The sequence below is a fragment of the Hylobates moloch genome, unplaced genomic scaffold (genome assembly GCF_009828535.3).
Source record: "Hylobates moloch isolate HMO894 unplaced genomic scaffold, HMol_V3 SCAFFOLD_1, whole genome shotgun sequence".
Lineage (NCBI taxonomy): Eukaryota > Metazoa > Chordata > Mammalia > Primates > Hylobatidae > Hylobates > Hylobates moloch.
Window position 1 is genome coordinate 107,120,587 of NW_026652276.1, and position 14,497 is coordinate 107,135,083.

At 45.5% G+C, this 14,497-nt stretch overlaps 1 protein-coding gene across 1 annotated transcript in view; it reads right to left on the reverse strand.

Annotated features, from left to right (window-relative positions):
• The window catches only part of GALNT17 (polypeptide N-acetylgalactosaminyltransferase 17), a 589,297-nt gene that overhangs the window by 444,041 nt on the left and 130,759 nt on the right, over positions 1 to 14,497 (reverse strand). The gene's annotated exons all lie outside the window — the stretch shown is intronic.

The following is a 14,497-nucleotide window of genomic DNA, read 5'->3' on the forward strand; positions in this document are numbered from 1 at the left end:
ACATGTGGGGATTATTACAATTCAAGGTGAGATTTGTGGGGGACACAGAGCCAAACCATATCATTCCTTGACTTTGCTATTGTGAATGGCACAATACAAGTGCAGGTATCTTTTTGATAGAAAGATTTCTTTTCCTTTGAGTGAATATCCAGTAGTGGGATTACTGGGTCGAATGGCAGTTCTATGTTCAGATCAGAATGCTCACTCTTATGGACCCCCCCACCCCCGCAGCCACCTGCCCTGCTACCCACCCAGCCAGCCAGTCAGCCATTCCACAGACATTTACAGGAGCACCCATCACATGCTGGCTGCTGTTCTCAGGTGCTGGAGAAACCTCAGCCAACAAAACAGATAATGTCTCTGCCTTCAGAGTGCTTCTGTTCTGATGGACAAGGACGATCAGGGACAAGTAAACATTATAGCAACAAATCACAAAATTAAGTGCCAGGAGTAATAAGTGCTATGAAGAAAATGAAACAAGCAGGCCAGGGGTACAAGAAGCTAAGGAGCTGGTGGTTGTGGATTGTGCAGAAGAGCCCATCGCATAGTTCATTTCTACTTCTATTCAGGAAGACCCACAATCTCCCAGGACTCCAGGAGTCAGGACAAAGAACTGGGCCACAACTTGGGGGAAGGGAGCTTCTAACATTGGGCAGTAAGAGAACCGGGCAGTAAGAGAACCAGACAGTTGGCGCCTTGGGGGAAGGAGAGTGCTATCAACAGATCCTGCAAAAGCAACCTTGCTTCCTTCTCTCCTTCCTACCCCAAAATAAAGCTAGCACCATGTGCATCCCACTTCCTCAACCTTCAGACAGCTCAAAATGCTTTCTAGCTATTTGTGTCCCCCATGGAGCTGCCGAAGATAGAGCCTTTACATATGACAGGTGCTGAGCTGTGTTCACGAAAGGCCATGGTGACCCTAACAGCCCTGTAGCTCAGTGGGTCTCACACTAGAGCTGGTTTCAGCACCAACATCACCTGCAAGGCTTGGTAAACACAAACCCATCACAGGACTTCTGATCTTCGGGGTCTGAAGGTGGGGCCTGGGAATTTGCATTTCTTTTTTCTTTTTTCCAGAGATGGGATCTCACTATGTTTCCCAGGCTGGTCTTGAACTCCTGATCTCCAGAGATCCTCCCACCTCAGCCTCCCAAAGTGCTGACATTACAGGTGTGAGTCACCACATCCTGAGAATTTGCATTTCTAAGAAGTATGCAGGTGATGCTGCAATTATTGATGTAAGGGCCCCCCTGCAACTTCCAACTCTGAGAATCTCCATTATAAGGGAAGGATTATTATATTTACTTAACCAAGGAGGAAACTGAGAGGTGCCGGAAAGATTAAGCCATTTTCCAAGATGGCCGGAGGCAAAGACAAACCATTTCAGGATCTCCCAGTACTGAAACCACTCAGCAGATTTGCTCATGAGCCAGATGCCCAATACAGACCCTCATAGCCTGCCTCAGCCCCACTATGGTGACCCAGAGCCAGAGGCAGGGACTGTGGTCTGCTTCCCTTTCGACTCCCAGGGCCAAGCATGGTCCCAGCCCATCAGTGGTATAACAATGCTGTTGGTAGGATTAACTATTTTTTTTGAAAAGTTCTCATTTTCGTTTTGAAATGCAAATCAGAAGGAAGCCCCGAGTTTTCCTGTCTGCCCAGACTCTTCCTGCTGACAGCCTCTGTGGGGTACCTGGACATCCACAGGCTGGTGAGCCTGCACAAACACACAAGAACACAGAGTTGTAGGTGCTACTGGTCATGCCAAAATCAGCTAGGGGGCATCTTTTAATGTATTTTGAACTATTTTCATGTGCATTGATGTGGAAGGTGTGTTTCAGACCAATGTCTTAGGGGATCTGTGCAAAAGTGAAATATATAAAAAGCAGAATGAGCATTGGGTACAGTGGCTCACATCTGCCATCCCAGTGCTTTTGGAGGCTGGGGAAGAAGGACTGCTTCAGGTCAGGACTTCAAGACTAGCCTGGGCAACATAGCAAGATCCTGCCTCTACAAAAAATTTTAAAATTGGCCAGGTGTGGTGGCACACGCCTGTAGTCCCAGCTACTCAGGAGGCTGAGGCAGGAGGATCACTTGTGCACAGGAGGTCAAGGCCGCAGTGAGCTATGATCATGCCACCGCACTCCAGCCTGGGCAACAGAGAGACCCCATCTCTAAAAACATCCATATAATACATCAAATAAAAAGCAGAATGTCCCTCAAAATGAGTGATGTGCTGAAGCCAGCTCCCCTAGAGCCTACTGTTAAATATTTAGGACTTTTGCAAACTAGCTGCCAAATGCTGCTAACTGGAAATCCACCAGAGTAGAAATATTTACAACAGAGAAATGGGCAAAAGCCACAAATGAAGGTTCCTTACCACCACCACCAAACACATGCCCTCGCCCTACCCAGAGAGCTGGTTTACCAGCATAGTACAGCTTGAGATGAATAAGAATATTCTTCAGTGTGGCATACGCTATGCTTAGATGTCAGACATTTTTCTGTGGGTGCACATCCCTGAAATGAGTTTCTGAAATTAAAACAGGTCAGTGAAAACCTATGATTCACATTCTCTTTCTGTGTGTCTCTCACTCTCTCTCTCTCTCTCTCTCTCACACACACACACACACACACACACACACATTATCTCATTAGAGAAAAATTTTTGGAAATGCCACGATTGTATTTGACCAACAGTTAAAAGTCAAACTTTTCATGGCTGATCAAAAGAATACTTAGCCAAAGTCTCTTTATCTCACTCTCTTTTCCTATGTTCTTAAAAGAAACATCTGTTGGCTCTAAAGTACAAATGAGAATTATGCTCCAAAAACATTGTTTCGTACAAACTCTGCAAATAACCTTGTGATGTCTATAGGACAGAAACTGGAGACCACAGACAGGAATACTTCATTGTCTACCTTGATTCAGCTATTTGCTGACTTTGCTAATGGAGAAAAGGGAGATAGCAAGAATAACTCAAATCTCCAGACAGCCAAAATACTACATTTTAGCCAAACTTTCACAATAGCTATAACCAGGGAGAAAATAATCTAGCCGACATTTCATTATCTTCCATTTCTCCTGTCGGAACCAACTGGGAATGGCATTGAGCAGTGAAACAAATAGTTCAAGAGGGAAAAGGAGTAATCCACAAACTATATAAACAACTCTTTTTATGTGCAAGAGTTGACAGCATTTGAAATTGAAGCAAGGTCTACAATAACATTTCAGAGGACTGGAATCCGGGAAGTGAGGTGAGTGATTACAAGGGGTTGCCTTAGCCTAAAGAGAATTTTATATTAAAAATCACAAAAGAACATGCAGCTTCTTCTCCAAGCAGTTCTTAAGTCATTATCATGGAATTATATGCACATAAAATTGTTAAAAAAAACAATAAGATGGAGGAAAAACAGTCTTGTCAACCTTCACTGCTAATAACAGGAGTGCTTTTACTTTGGACCTGAGGTTTTAGCCGGCAGTAACTCAAAAGCAATAAAAATGATCGTGCTCTCTTCTTTCTTCTCTGAATTGAACATTTCAACTTTCAAGGCTCTTCTTTGCTCTCCGGTAGGGTGGAAAAGCAGGCATGTTTATCTCTATATCTTCTACAGAAGAGGAGAGACAGACATAGAGCTTAAACGATGTGGGGATGTTACAAGAGCAGTAAGTATCAGAGAAGGAATATCATCTCAGGCCTCCTCATGCCATACTGGTCATTGTCTGCCCTGTTACTGTGCCTGCCTCTCACCAAAGGGCATTCAGGCCTTAGGCTGCCAAGCCTCACGGGTTGTCGGCACAAGTGAATCTAAACACAGGGAATCCTGCTGTCAATTGTCTGAAGCACAGGTTGAAGGCTTGCAGGAGAAAGTGCTTTATGGGGGCAGTAACTGAGGCTGACTTTCCCCCAAGGCATTCCTGCCCTTCTATGTACAAAAGCCTGCATGACATCTACACACCTACTAGAATGGCTTAAAAAAAATACCTGACAATACCAAGTGTCAACAAGGATGTGGAGCAACCTGAACTCTGCCTGATACATAGCTGGTGAGAACACAAAATAGTACAGCCACTTTGGAAAACAGGCTGGTGTTTTTTTACAAAGTGAAACATACACTCACCATATGATACCTGGGAATCCCATTCCTACATATCTATCCAAGGTAAATGAAAACATATGTTCACATGACTGTATATGAATGTTTCACAGAAGATTTATTCATGATTCCCCCAAACTGGAAACAACCCAAATGTCCATCCATACTTCAGAAATTACTTAACAGTAAAAAAGAAAGAAACTCCCAATACATGGAATAGCATGTATCAAAATCATTCAAGTGAAAGAAGCCAGGCCCCAAAGGTTACACACTGCATGATCCCATTTCCAGTGTATCACAGCCTTGAGAAGCAAAACCATAGAAATAGGGGACACTGGGCACAGTGGCTCATGCCTGTAATCCCAACACTTTGGGAGGCCGAGGCAGGAGGACTGCTTGAGCCCAAGAGTTTGAGATCAGCCTGGCCAACATAGGGAGACCCTATCTCTACAAAAATTAAAAGATTAGCTGGGCATGGTGGCATCCATCTGGGGTCCTAGTTACTTGGGAGGCTGAGGCGGGAGGATCGCTTTAGCCTGGAAGATCGACGCTGCAGTGAACTGTGATCGTGCCACTGTGCTCCAGCCTGGGAGGCAGAGTGAGACCCTGTCCCCACCACTAAAAAAAAAAAAAGAAAGGAAGAATTAGAGAACAGATCAGTGATTGCTAAAGATGAGTTGGAGACTGACCACAAAATGGGATTATTCTGCATCTTAACTGTGATGGTAAATCTACAGCTATATATCCATTGCCAACACTCATCAAACTGTACACCCAAAAAGGGTGAATGTTATCACCTGTAAATTATCCTTCAATAAATCTTCAATAAAAAACCTGAATGAGTGCCAGAGATTTTTTACTTCATTCCCGTGAGATCAGATTGTTTCAAAAACCGCTCCTAGGCACATTAGCCAAGGCTGTTTCCTGGACATGAGGTTATCTCAGAACAAACTGGGATGGATGAACAGGCCCGGGGAGCCACTTGGCCACTGGTCAGTGCCACCCCTTTGGGAGCTCTTCTACATCTCTGAGCATCATCACCCCGATGTGGAAAGCAAGGAAAATGCTAGACTGTGCCCCGTGCACCCTAAAGCATGATCATTTCTTGCATTAGAAGGTGCGTGACAGGGATCTGGAGTTGGGGTGTATGGATGTGGCCCTAACTGTGGGCTATTGTAAAGAAAATATGCAGCACCCAAAAGCAGGAAGTATTGAAAGCAAATGAACTGGCACCAGATCGTGATTCTCAGCTGCTCTAACACATTTGGAACGAGCAAGTCTTTAAATGCTTTAGTCAGCTTGCTTTAGGAATGAAATTTGGTATTATTAACACTATCCTGTATGAAACAATTATATAAGTGTAAATGGAAGATGTGTTTAAAAGGTCATGATGAAATTCCTAGAAAACGCTTTCCCAGTCTTTTTTTTCTTTTCTTTCTTCTTTTTTTTTTATCTGACTAAATAAGGTCAGATAAGATGAGGACAAAACTAAGTCAGCAGGCAGAATTTAAATTACTTAAATTACTTTTCTTTCTTTCTTTTTTTTTTTTTCCTGCAGCTGAACTTCAGACTGTGGGAGGGAAATGAACAGCTTAAACCAAAGCTAAGCTCTTCTGTTCTGTATCAAATGGCAATTACTCTTCAACTATTTTTTTTCATCCGTCCACTCAGCAAACATCCACCACCTCAAACAAATTTGCTGAAAGAGGCAGAAGAAGGTAAGGGTTTGGAATGCATTTTATAAAAGGAGAATTGCTGAAGCCAAGTGATGCGTATATTAAGTCCACTATATTATTCTCTTTACCTTATATATGTTTAGAAAATTCTTTTCTTTTTTTTTTGGTGGGGTGGGGAGAGTACGTAGTCTTGCACTGTCGCCCAGGCTGGGGTGAAATGGCACAATCTCAGCTCACTGCAACCTTCGCCTCCCGGGTTCAAATGATCCTCCTGCCTCAGCCTCCAGAGTAGCTAGGATTACAAGCGCCCACCACCACGCCCAGCTAATTTTTGTATTTTTTTAGTAGAGATGGGGTTTCATCATGTTGGCCAGGCTGGTCTCAAATTCCTGACCTTGTGATCTGCATTCTATAATAAAAAATTGAGAGACAGAGAGGATACAAGTGGGGAGAGTGAGATACCTGAGGGACTAGAAGGTCTGAGTGCAGATCACTGTTCCTCCACATTTGCTGTGCACCTTTTGACAAGTTTCTTAACCTCTCTGTGCTTTAGTTTCTTCTCTGTAAAATGGAGCTAATAATAGTAACTACTCATAAGGTTGCTGGGGGTGAGTAAATGAGTTTAAAGCACATTTATTAAATGTGTAGGGCAGCAGGGAGGTAGGTTTATAAATGCATACTATGTGCTAGACAGAGAGGTGTCACACACACTGATGAAAATATTTCCTAAAGCCTGTAAATCAGTACAAAGCGTTTCAGAGAGTGTATTAATCTCTCTTCCTGAGTCTATCCCCTGCTTTGTGCTCGTTAGGTTTTACAACAAATTTATCTGTGGGGGACAAAGTCAAGGGCTCCATCCGTCTTCCATCACCTGCCCCAGCCATGCTGTCGCAGCTCTCCCTTCTCAGCCAGATGACAATCCCTTAGCCCTCCACTCACTTCCAGTTATAAGAGGAAAATAAGTTAGGAAACTACAACTCAATTTTAGGATTTACAAAGTGTGGCACAGCCTCCCGTGAACACTTCCATTCATGTCCAGTTCTCGGCTTCCTGCCTCTCCCCAGTGTAGGCCCCACGTATAGGTCAAGGACCTCTGCAGACAGATGGGCAGTGGCATGGCCCTCCATACTTCCTCCAGCCCCTACTCCTTCTACTGCCTCCTCCAAGACCAAGGCAGACGAGAGAAGAGGGGAGAAGACAGAGCAAGGGAGGCAAAGACTTTTTTAAATAGACATGGTCTTGCTCTGTTGCCCAACCTGGAGTACAGTGGTGCAATCATAGCTCACTGCAGCCTCAAACTCCTGGGCTCAAATGATCCTCCCACCTAAGCCTCCTGTGTAGCTGGGACTACAGGTGTGCACCACCATGCCCAGCTTATTTTTCTTTTATTTTTGTAGAGATAGGGTCTCACTATGTTGCCCATGCTGGTCTCGAACCCCTGGCCTCAAGTGATCCTACCACCTTGGCTTCCCAAAGTGCTGGGATTCCAGGCATGAGCCATGATGCCCAGCCACAAAAGGCTTAAACACTTGCCTGGTGTTTTCCTTTGTTACCTCTTGGCAGTGAACAAAGATGAGCCCTCTTAAAGGGCCCAGCTGAGGGTTCTCGTAGGCCCTGCTGTGAGGCTTTCCAAGCTACAGGGATCCCTGATATGGCAGTAAGCTCTCCAGCTGGCCTCTAGGGACTTTTACTGAACCTGCCCTTGGCAGCCTCCATGCCAGATCCCCTCTGCAGCCAGCCTAATTCCTCCCTGCCCCTGCCTCCATGAGGCCTCAAGTCTCACATCTGCTGGTCATGCTGGAGGAAGCCATGTAGGCCACTCTATTGCTGCCCACCCTTCCTGCCTACCAAACTCCTGCCCTCAGAATTCCCCAAGCAGGAGACAGGCACAACCCCAACCTTCACCAAGGCTCCTCCAAGTCCAGAGAAGTCATGTCAATTTCTTCGCTATTTCAGGTGATCCCAAGAATGCACTCATCAAACCCTGCCAGCACCCAGCCAGTGAAAGAGAGGCCAGCCTCCTCTGGCAGGCAGCCCAACCTCTTTTTATTTTTATTTATTTATTTATTTATTTATTTTTTGAGATGGATCTCATTCTGTTGCCCAGGCTGGAGTGCAGTGGTGCTACCATGGCTCGCTGCAACATCCACCTCCCAGGTTCAAGCCATCTTCCCACCTCAGCCTCCCCAGTGGGTGGGACTCAGGAACATACCACCACACCCAGCTATTTTTTTTTTTTTTTTGTATTTTTTGTAGACACGTGGTTTCACCATGTTGCCCAGGCTGTTCTCAAGCTCCTGAGCTCAAGCGATCCACCCACCTCGACCCCCCAGTGTGTTGGAATTACAGGCACGAGCCACCATGCCTAGCCAGCATCCCAATCTCTATGGAGGGTTTGCTTAAATTTCCCCGTTTGACCTGGGGAGGAGTCCCTCCTGTTGGGAGGGAAAAAGAAACACCCCTTCTTCCCTCCAACTTTCTCCTCCATGAACTCATCTTTTCCTTAGAGGGGAAGTGCCATCCAGGCTGCAGGACCAATCTTGCGAATCCCTTGGTAGGTCTTCCACAGAGGCATCCAGCATCCCTCTGAAAAATGGCAAACACACCCCTATTGCTCTCAGCTTTGGAACATAAACCAGAATTCCCAAGCAAAAGGAACAGTCTCCTTCAACATCCCATGCCCTGTTTTTAAGTAAAGAAACCTGCTGTTCTCCACATGGACACAGGGAGGGGAATAACACACACTGGGGCCTGCTGGGAAGTGGGGATGGGGGTAGGTGGGGGGAGGGAGAGCATTAGGACAAATAGCTAATGCATGCTGGGCTAAATACCTAGGTGATGGGTTAATAGGTGCAGAAAACCAGCATGGCACTCGTTTACCTATGTAACAAACCTGTACCTCCTGCACATGTACCCCAGAACTTAATAAAATAAAATAAGAAACCTGCTGTTCTCCATGGCTTTAAGGAATAAGCAGGATAAAGGGGAATAAAACAGCCAGCCCACACAGGAAACAAAGCAGGTTCACCATCCATCAGCAAATGAGCACAACAGATATTTACCGATATGGATGAGAGAAATATCTCAAAGGAGAGCACATTTCTGAAAATACACAGGCAAGAAGGCTTGAAAATTGGTGTCTGCTATTTCTAGCTGAATTATTCCTCCTTGATGAATTATTTCAAAGTCATTTCTACCTATTAGATTTACTTATGTCCAATTTAAAGACCACATATCCTCCTAGAAGAAAAAAAAAAAACAACTAGAAAATCCCTTATCAGGGGGTATCAAAGTTAACTACTCAATCCCAAGGCTCATTCCAGGAAGGCATGGAGCCTGAGAAGGGCGTCCTGGCAATAGCCAATTGCGAAGCTCACAAAGGACATCTACATCTTTATATACCAATGGGGAGCTCGACAGCACCAGAGCCTGGCTTGGACAGGCACCTTGCATGGTGCTGCAGAAACTTGCAGCCTAACAAATGGAGTGAGGCAAGTCACTGTGAAGCATAGGGATGCAGCACCTGCTGATTGGAAAGCACGTTGCTTCAGGAATGGGTTTTCGCATGTCAGGGAAGGATTCCTGAAATTATTGCAAAGACCAAGAAAAGTGACCCAGGCAACTGGAGACTGGAGGCTCTGAACACTTTCTCCTGATTAATGACACCATTAAAAAATGACAGTATTTTAAACCTCAGAGTCAGTCTCAAGCCTCCTGGGTCTTCAGCCTCCTTTACTAAATTCTCACCAATTTTTTTCCCTCTTAGTTCAAGCCTCCATCTCCTGCCCATCTCCAATGACAACATTTGGGACCAGGCTCTCCTCTTCCCTCACACAGCCTGGCAGAGCAGCAGACCTGGCCTTCCACTTTGCACTTCTCTCCCCTTGCGGAGCTGAATTGTTCAATTCCCCTACAATACGCTCAATCATGGCCCCCTAAAGATATCCACATTCTAACCCCCAAAACCTGTGAACATTACCTAATATGGCAAAAGGGGCTTTGCAGATGTATTAATCCAATCTCTATACCTATAAAGAACTACCTGAGCCTGGGTAATTTACAAAGAAAAAGGTTTAAATGACTCAATAGTTCTGCAGGCTTAACAGAAAGCACGACTGGGGAAGCCTCAAGAAACTTAAAATCATGGCGAAAGATGAAGGGGAAGCAAGCACGCCTTATCATGGCAGAGCAGGACAGAGAGAAAGCAAAGTGAGAAGTGCTATGCTTTCAAACAACCAGATCTCATGAGGATTCTATCATTAGAACAGTAAGGGGGAAGTCCACTCCCATGATTCAGTCACCTCCCAGCAGGCCCCTCCTCTGACACGTAGGGATTACAATTTGAGATAAGATTTGGGTCAGGACACAGACCCAAACCATTATCTGCAGATGTGAGTAAATTAAGGCTTGTGAGATGAGGGGACTATGCCGGATTATCTGGGTGGGCCCAATGATATCACAAGAGTCCTTATAAGAGGTATACAGGAGGATCAAAGTAACAAAGTTCATGCAGCCACAGATGCAGAGACTGAAGTGATGCAGCCACAGATACAGAGACTGGAGTGATGCGGCCACAACCCAAGGAATGCTGGCAGCCTCTAGAAGCTGGGAGAGGCAAGGAATGAATCCCATTCTCCCTTGGAGCTTCCAGAAGGAAGGCAGCCTTGCAGATACCTTTAGTCCTGTAAAACTCATTTCAGACTTCTAACCTCTAAAACTGTAAGAATAAACGTGTGGTGTTTTATGCTACTATGTTTGTAGCCATTTGTTACAGCAGCAGCATGAAACTAATACATCCTGTTCCTTAAAAGATTAACACTGAACTCCCAGTAGACAAAAGTGGCACCAACCTATCCCTTCCTTCTCAGCTCCCACCACGCCTCCACCCACAGACCTCATGCATCAGCTACACTTATCTCCTTAAATCCTCCCCTAGACAGGCTGGGTTGTTTCCAACCCTTGTGCCTTTGCGCATACCGCTGCCTCAGAAGAGAACGCTTTGGACCTCCCCTCTCTGCCAAGAAAATCTCTGCTAATCAGTCACAGAGCAGCTCTGATACCACCACCTCTGTCAAACCTTCCTTGCCCTCCCTGTGCAAAATTAGCCTCTCTACACTCTATCATTATGTGGTATCCACATAAAGATCTTCTTAAGAATTTCTCACATTAAAAAATATTGATACATAGTATTTTATATATCTGGCCGGGCACAGTGGCTCACGTCTGTAATCCCAGCACCTTGGGAGGCCAAGGTGGGCGGATCACGAGTTCAGGAGTTCGAGAGCAGCTTGGCCGATATGGTGAAACCCTGTCTCTACTAAAAATACAAAAATTAGCTGGGTGTGGTGGTGTGCGCCTGTAATCCCAGTTACTCGGGAGGCTGAGGCAGAAGAATCACTTGAACCCGGGAGGCGGAGGTTGCAGTGAGCTGAAATTGCGCCACTGCACTCCAGACTGAGTCACAGAGAGAGACTCCTTCTCAAAAAAAAAAAAAAAAAAAAAAATATATATATATATATATACACACACACACATATATATATATATACACATATATATATATATAATATGGGGTACATGTGGTATTTTGTTACATGCATCGAATGTGTCATGGTCAAGTCAGGGTTTTGGGGTGTCCATCACCTCAAGGGTTGATCATTTCTATGAATTGGGAACATTTCAAGTCCTCTTCTAGCTATCTGGAAATCTACAATACATTGTTGTTAACTAGTCACCCTACTCTGCTATCAAATATTAGAATGTATTCCCTCTAACTGTATTTTTGCACCCATTAACCAACCTCTCTACAACCCCTACCCCTGCCACTCACCCTTCCCAGCCTCTGGTATCTATCGCTCCACTCTCTGGCCCCATGAGGTCGGCTTTTTTAACTTCCACATATGAGTGAGAACATTGAATATGTTCCTTTTTGTGCCTGGCTTATTTCACTTAACATAATGACCTCCAGCTCCATCCATGTCCCTGCAAATGACACGATTTCATTCTTTTTTAGGGTCAAATGGTATTCTGCTGTGCATACACACCACATTTTCTTTATCCATTCATCTGTTGCTGGACACTTCGTTTGATTCTATACCTTTGCTATTATGAATACTGCTGCAATGAACAGGGGTGCGGGTATCCCTCTGACATACTGATTTCCTTTCCTTTGCATAAATATTTAGCACTAGGATTGTGGAGGGTATGGAAGTTCTAGAATTTATTACATTTTTACAGTAGCTTTAAAAACATGACTGTCTTCACCCCCTCAGGTACATCCCATGTAACCCCAGGAATGTACCTGCCTATGTAAGACTAGAACCAAGAAGAACCCCCAAAAAAACAGGGAGAATGAACCGAAGACTAGATAAAGGGTTGTGTCCTTCTGCTGTCAAACCAAGAGGGCCTACGAGAAGGAAAGCATGTACGGCATGCTCAACCCCTAGAGAGCAGCTCCAAGAGGAACGAAGGCACAATTGGAAGCATCAGCCACCCCCAGCAGGCTAATCCACGTGCGCTCCCATCACTCTCAAAGTCAAAATGTTCAAAAAGCTAATAGGAGGGCCTGCTGAGAGCCACCTCCAGGCTTGCAAGTGCCAGAGCAGCTCTCAAACGGTAGTCCCCAAGACCAGCAGCATCACCTGGGAAGATGCCAGAAAATGCAAATTTACAAGCCCCACTTGCACCCACACATGGAAACATCAGATCGCTGAGGTTGCTTTTTTTTTTTTTTTTTTTTTTGGAGACGGAATGTTGCTCTATTGCCCAGGCTGGAGTGCAGTGGCGTGATCTCAGCTCACTGCAAGCTCCGCCTCCTGGGTTCACACCATTCTCCTGCCTCAGCCTCCCAAGTAGCTGGGACTACAGGCACCCGCCACCACACCCGGCTAACTTTTTGTATTTTTTTAGTAGAGATGGGGTTTCACCGTGTTAGCCAGGATGGTCTCGATCTCCTGACCTAGTGATCCGCCCGCCTTGGCCTCCCAAAGTGCTGGGATTACAGGCATGAGCCACCACGCCCAGCCAGATCACTGAAGTTTTAACAAGACCTCCAGGTGTTTGCAAGCCCACTAAAGTTTGCGACCCACTCTTTCGGAGGCAAGGAAAACCCAAGGAGGTTCTAAAGGTAAATTCCTGCAAGTGGCGAACAGTTCTCTTCCCTGTATTTGTTTGCTAGCGTTGCCATAAAACAAAATTGCACAGACTGGGTGGCTGAAACAACAGACATTCACTGTCTCATTGTTCTGGGGGCTGGAAGTATAAGATCAAAGTGCTGCAAGATTGCTTCTTCTATTTTTTTTTTTTTTTTGGAGTCTCGCTCTGTGGCCGAGGCTGGAGTGCAGTAGCACGATCTCTGCTCACTGCAACCTCCGCCTCCTGGGTTCAAGTGATTCTCCTGCCTCAGCCTCCCAAGTAGCTGGGACTACAGGCACCCGCCACCACAGTTAATTTTTTTGTATTTTTAGTAGAGACAGGGTTTCACTATGTTAGCCAGGATGGTCTCAATCTCCTGACCTCAAGATCCGCCTGCCTCAGCCTCCCAAAGGACTGCTACTTTCTGCAGGCCTCTTTCCTTGGTTTGCAGATGGGCCATCTTCTCCTTGTGCAACCTCGTATGGTCTTCCCTCTCTGTGCACACATGTGTGTGTCCAAACTTCCTCTTCTCATAAGGACACCAGTCGGCTGGGCATGGTGGCTCACGCCTGTAATCCCAGTACTTTGGGAGGCTGAGGTGGGTGGATTGCTTGAGCTTAGGAGTTTGAGACCAGCCTGGGCAACATAGTGAAAACCCATCTCTACAAAACAAACAAAAATTAGCTGGGCTTGGTCTCTCATGCCTGTGGTCCCAGCTACTTGGGGGGCTCAGGTGGGAGGACTGCTTGAGCCCAGGAGGCAGAGGTTGCAGTGAACCAAGATCGCACGACTTCACTCCAGCCTGGGTGACAGAGCGAGACCCTGTGCCAAAAAAAAAGAAAGAAAGTTAAATAAAAAGGACACCAGTCAGTCATCTTGGATTAAGGCCTATTCTAAAGACCTCATTTTAATTTAATTACCCCTTAAGATCTTTAAGATCTTTTCTACAAGTACAGTCTCATTCTGAGGTTCTGGGGATTAGGACTTTAACACAGGAATGTAGGGGAAATGCAATTCAACCCATAATAGTTCCCAAGTATTGAAATTGTGCCAAGTGAACAACTCCAATTTGCCTGCCAATGACAAGTGACATGTACATAAGAAACAGGTTGGGCACAGTGGCTTACACCTGTAATCTCAGCATTTTGGGAGGCTGAGGCAGGAGGACTGCTTGAGGCCATGACTTTGAGACCAGCCTGGACAACATAGTGACACTGTACAAGAAAAAAAGTTTAAAAATCAGCCAGGCAAAATGGCACATGCCTGTAGTCCCAGCTACTCAGAAGGCTGAGGTGGGAGGACCACTTGAGCTCAGGAGTTTGAAGCTGCAGTGAGCTATGATCGCACCACTGCACTCCAGCCTGAGTGACAGAGCAAGATCTCGCCTACAAAAAAAATAAAAATCAATTAAAATTTAAAAGAAGAAACCAACAGGGCAATTCATCCTCACATTCTTCTTCACCATCACCATCATCACGCGTCAAAAACAGAGCTTCCTAGGTGTACGCTCAGGTAGTCGGGGTGCCCAAGACGGAGACCCCCTCAGTGCTCACGGCTCCTGGGAACAGGGCCCAAGCTCGTCACCTCCGG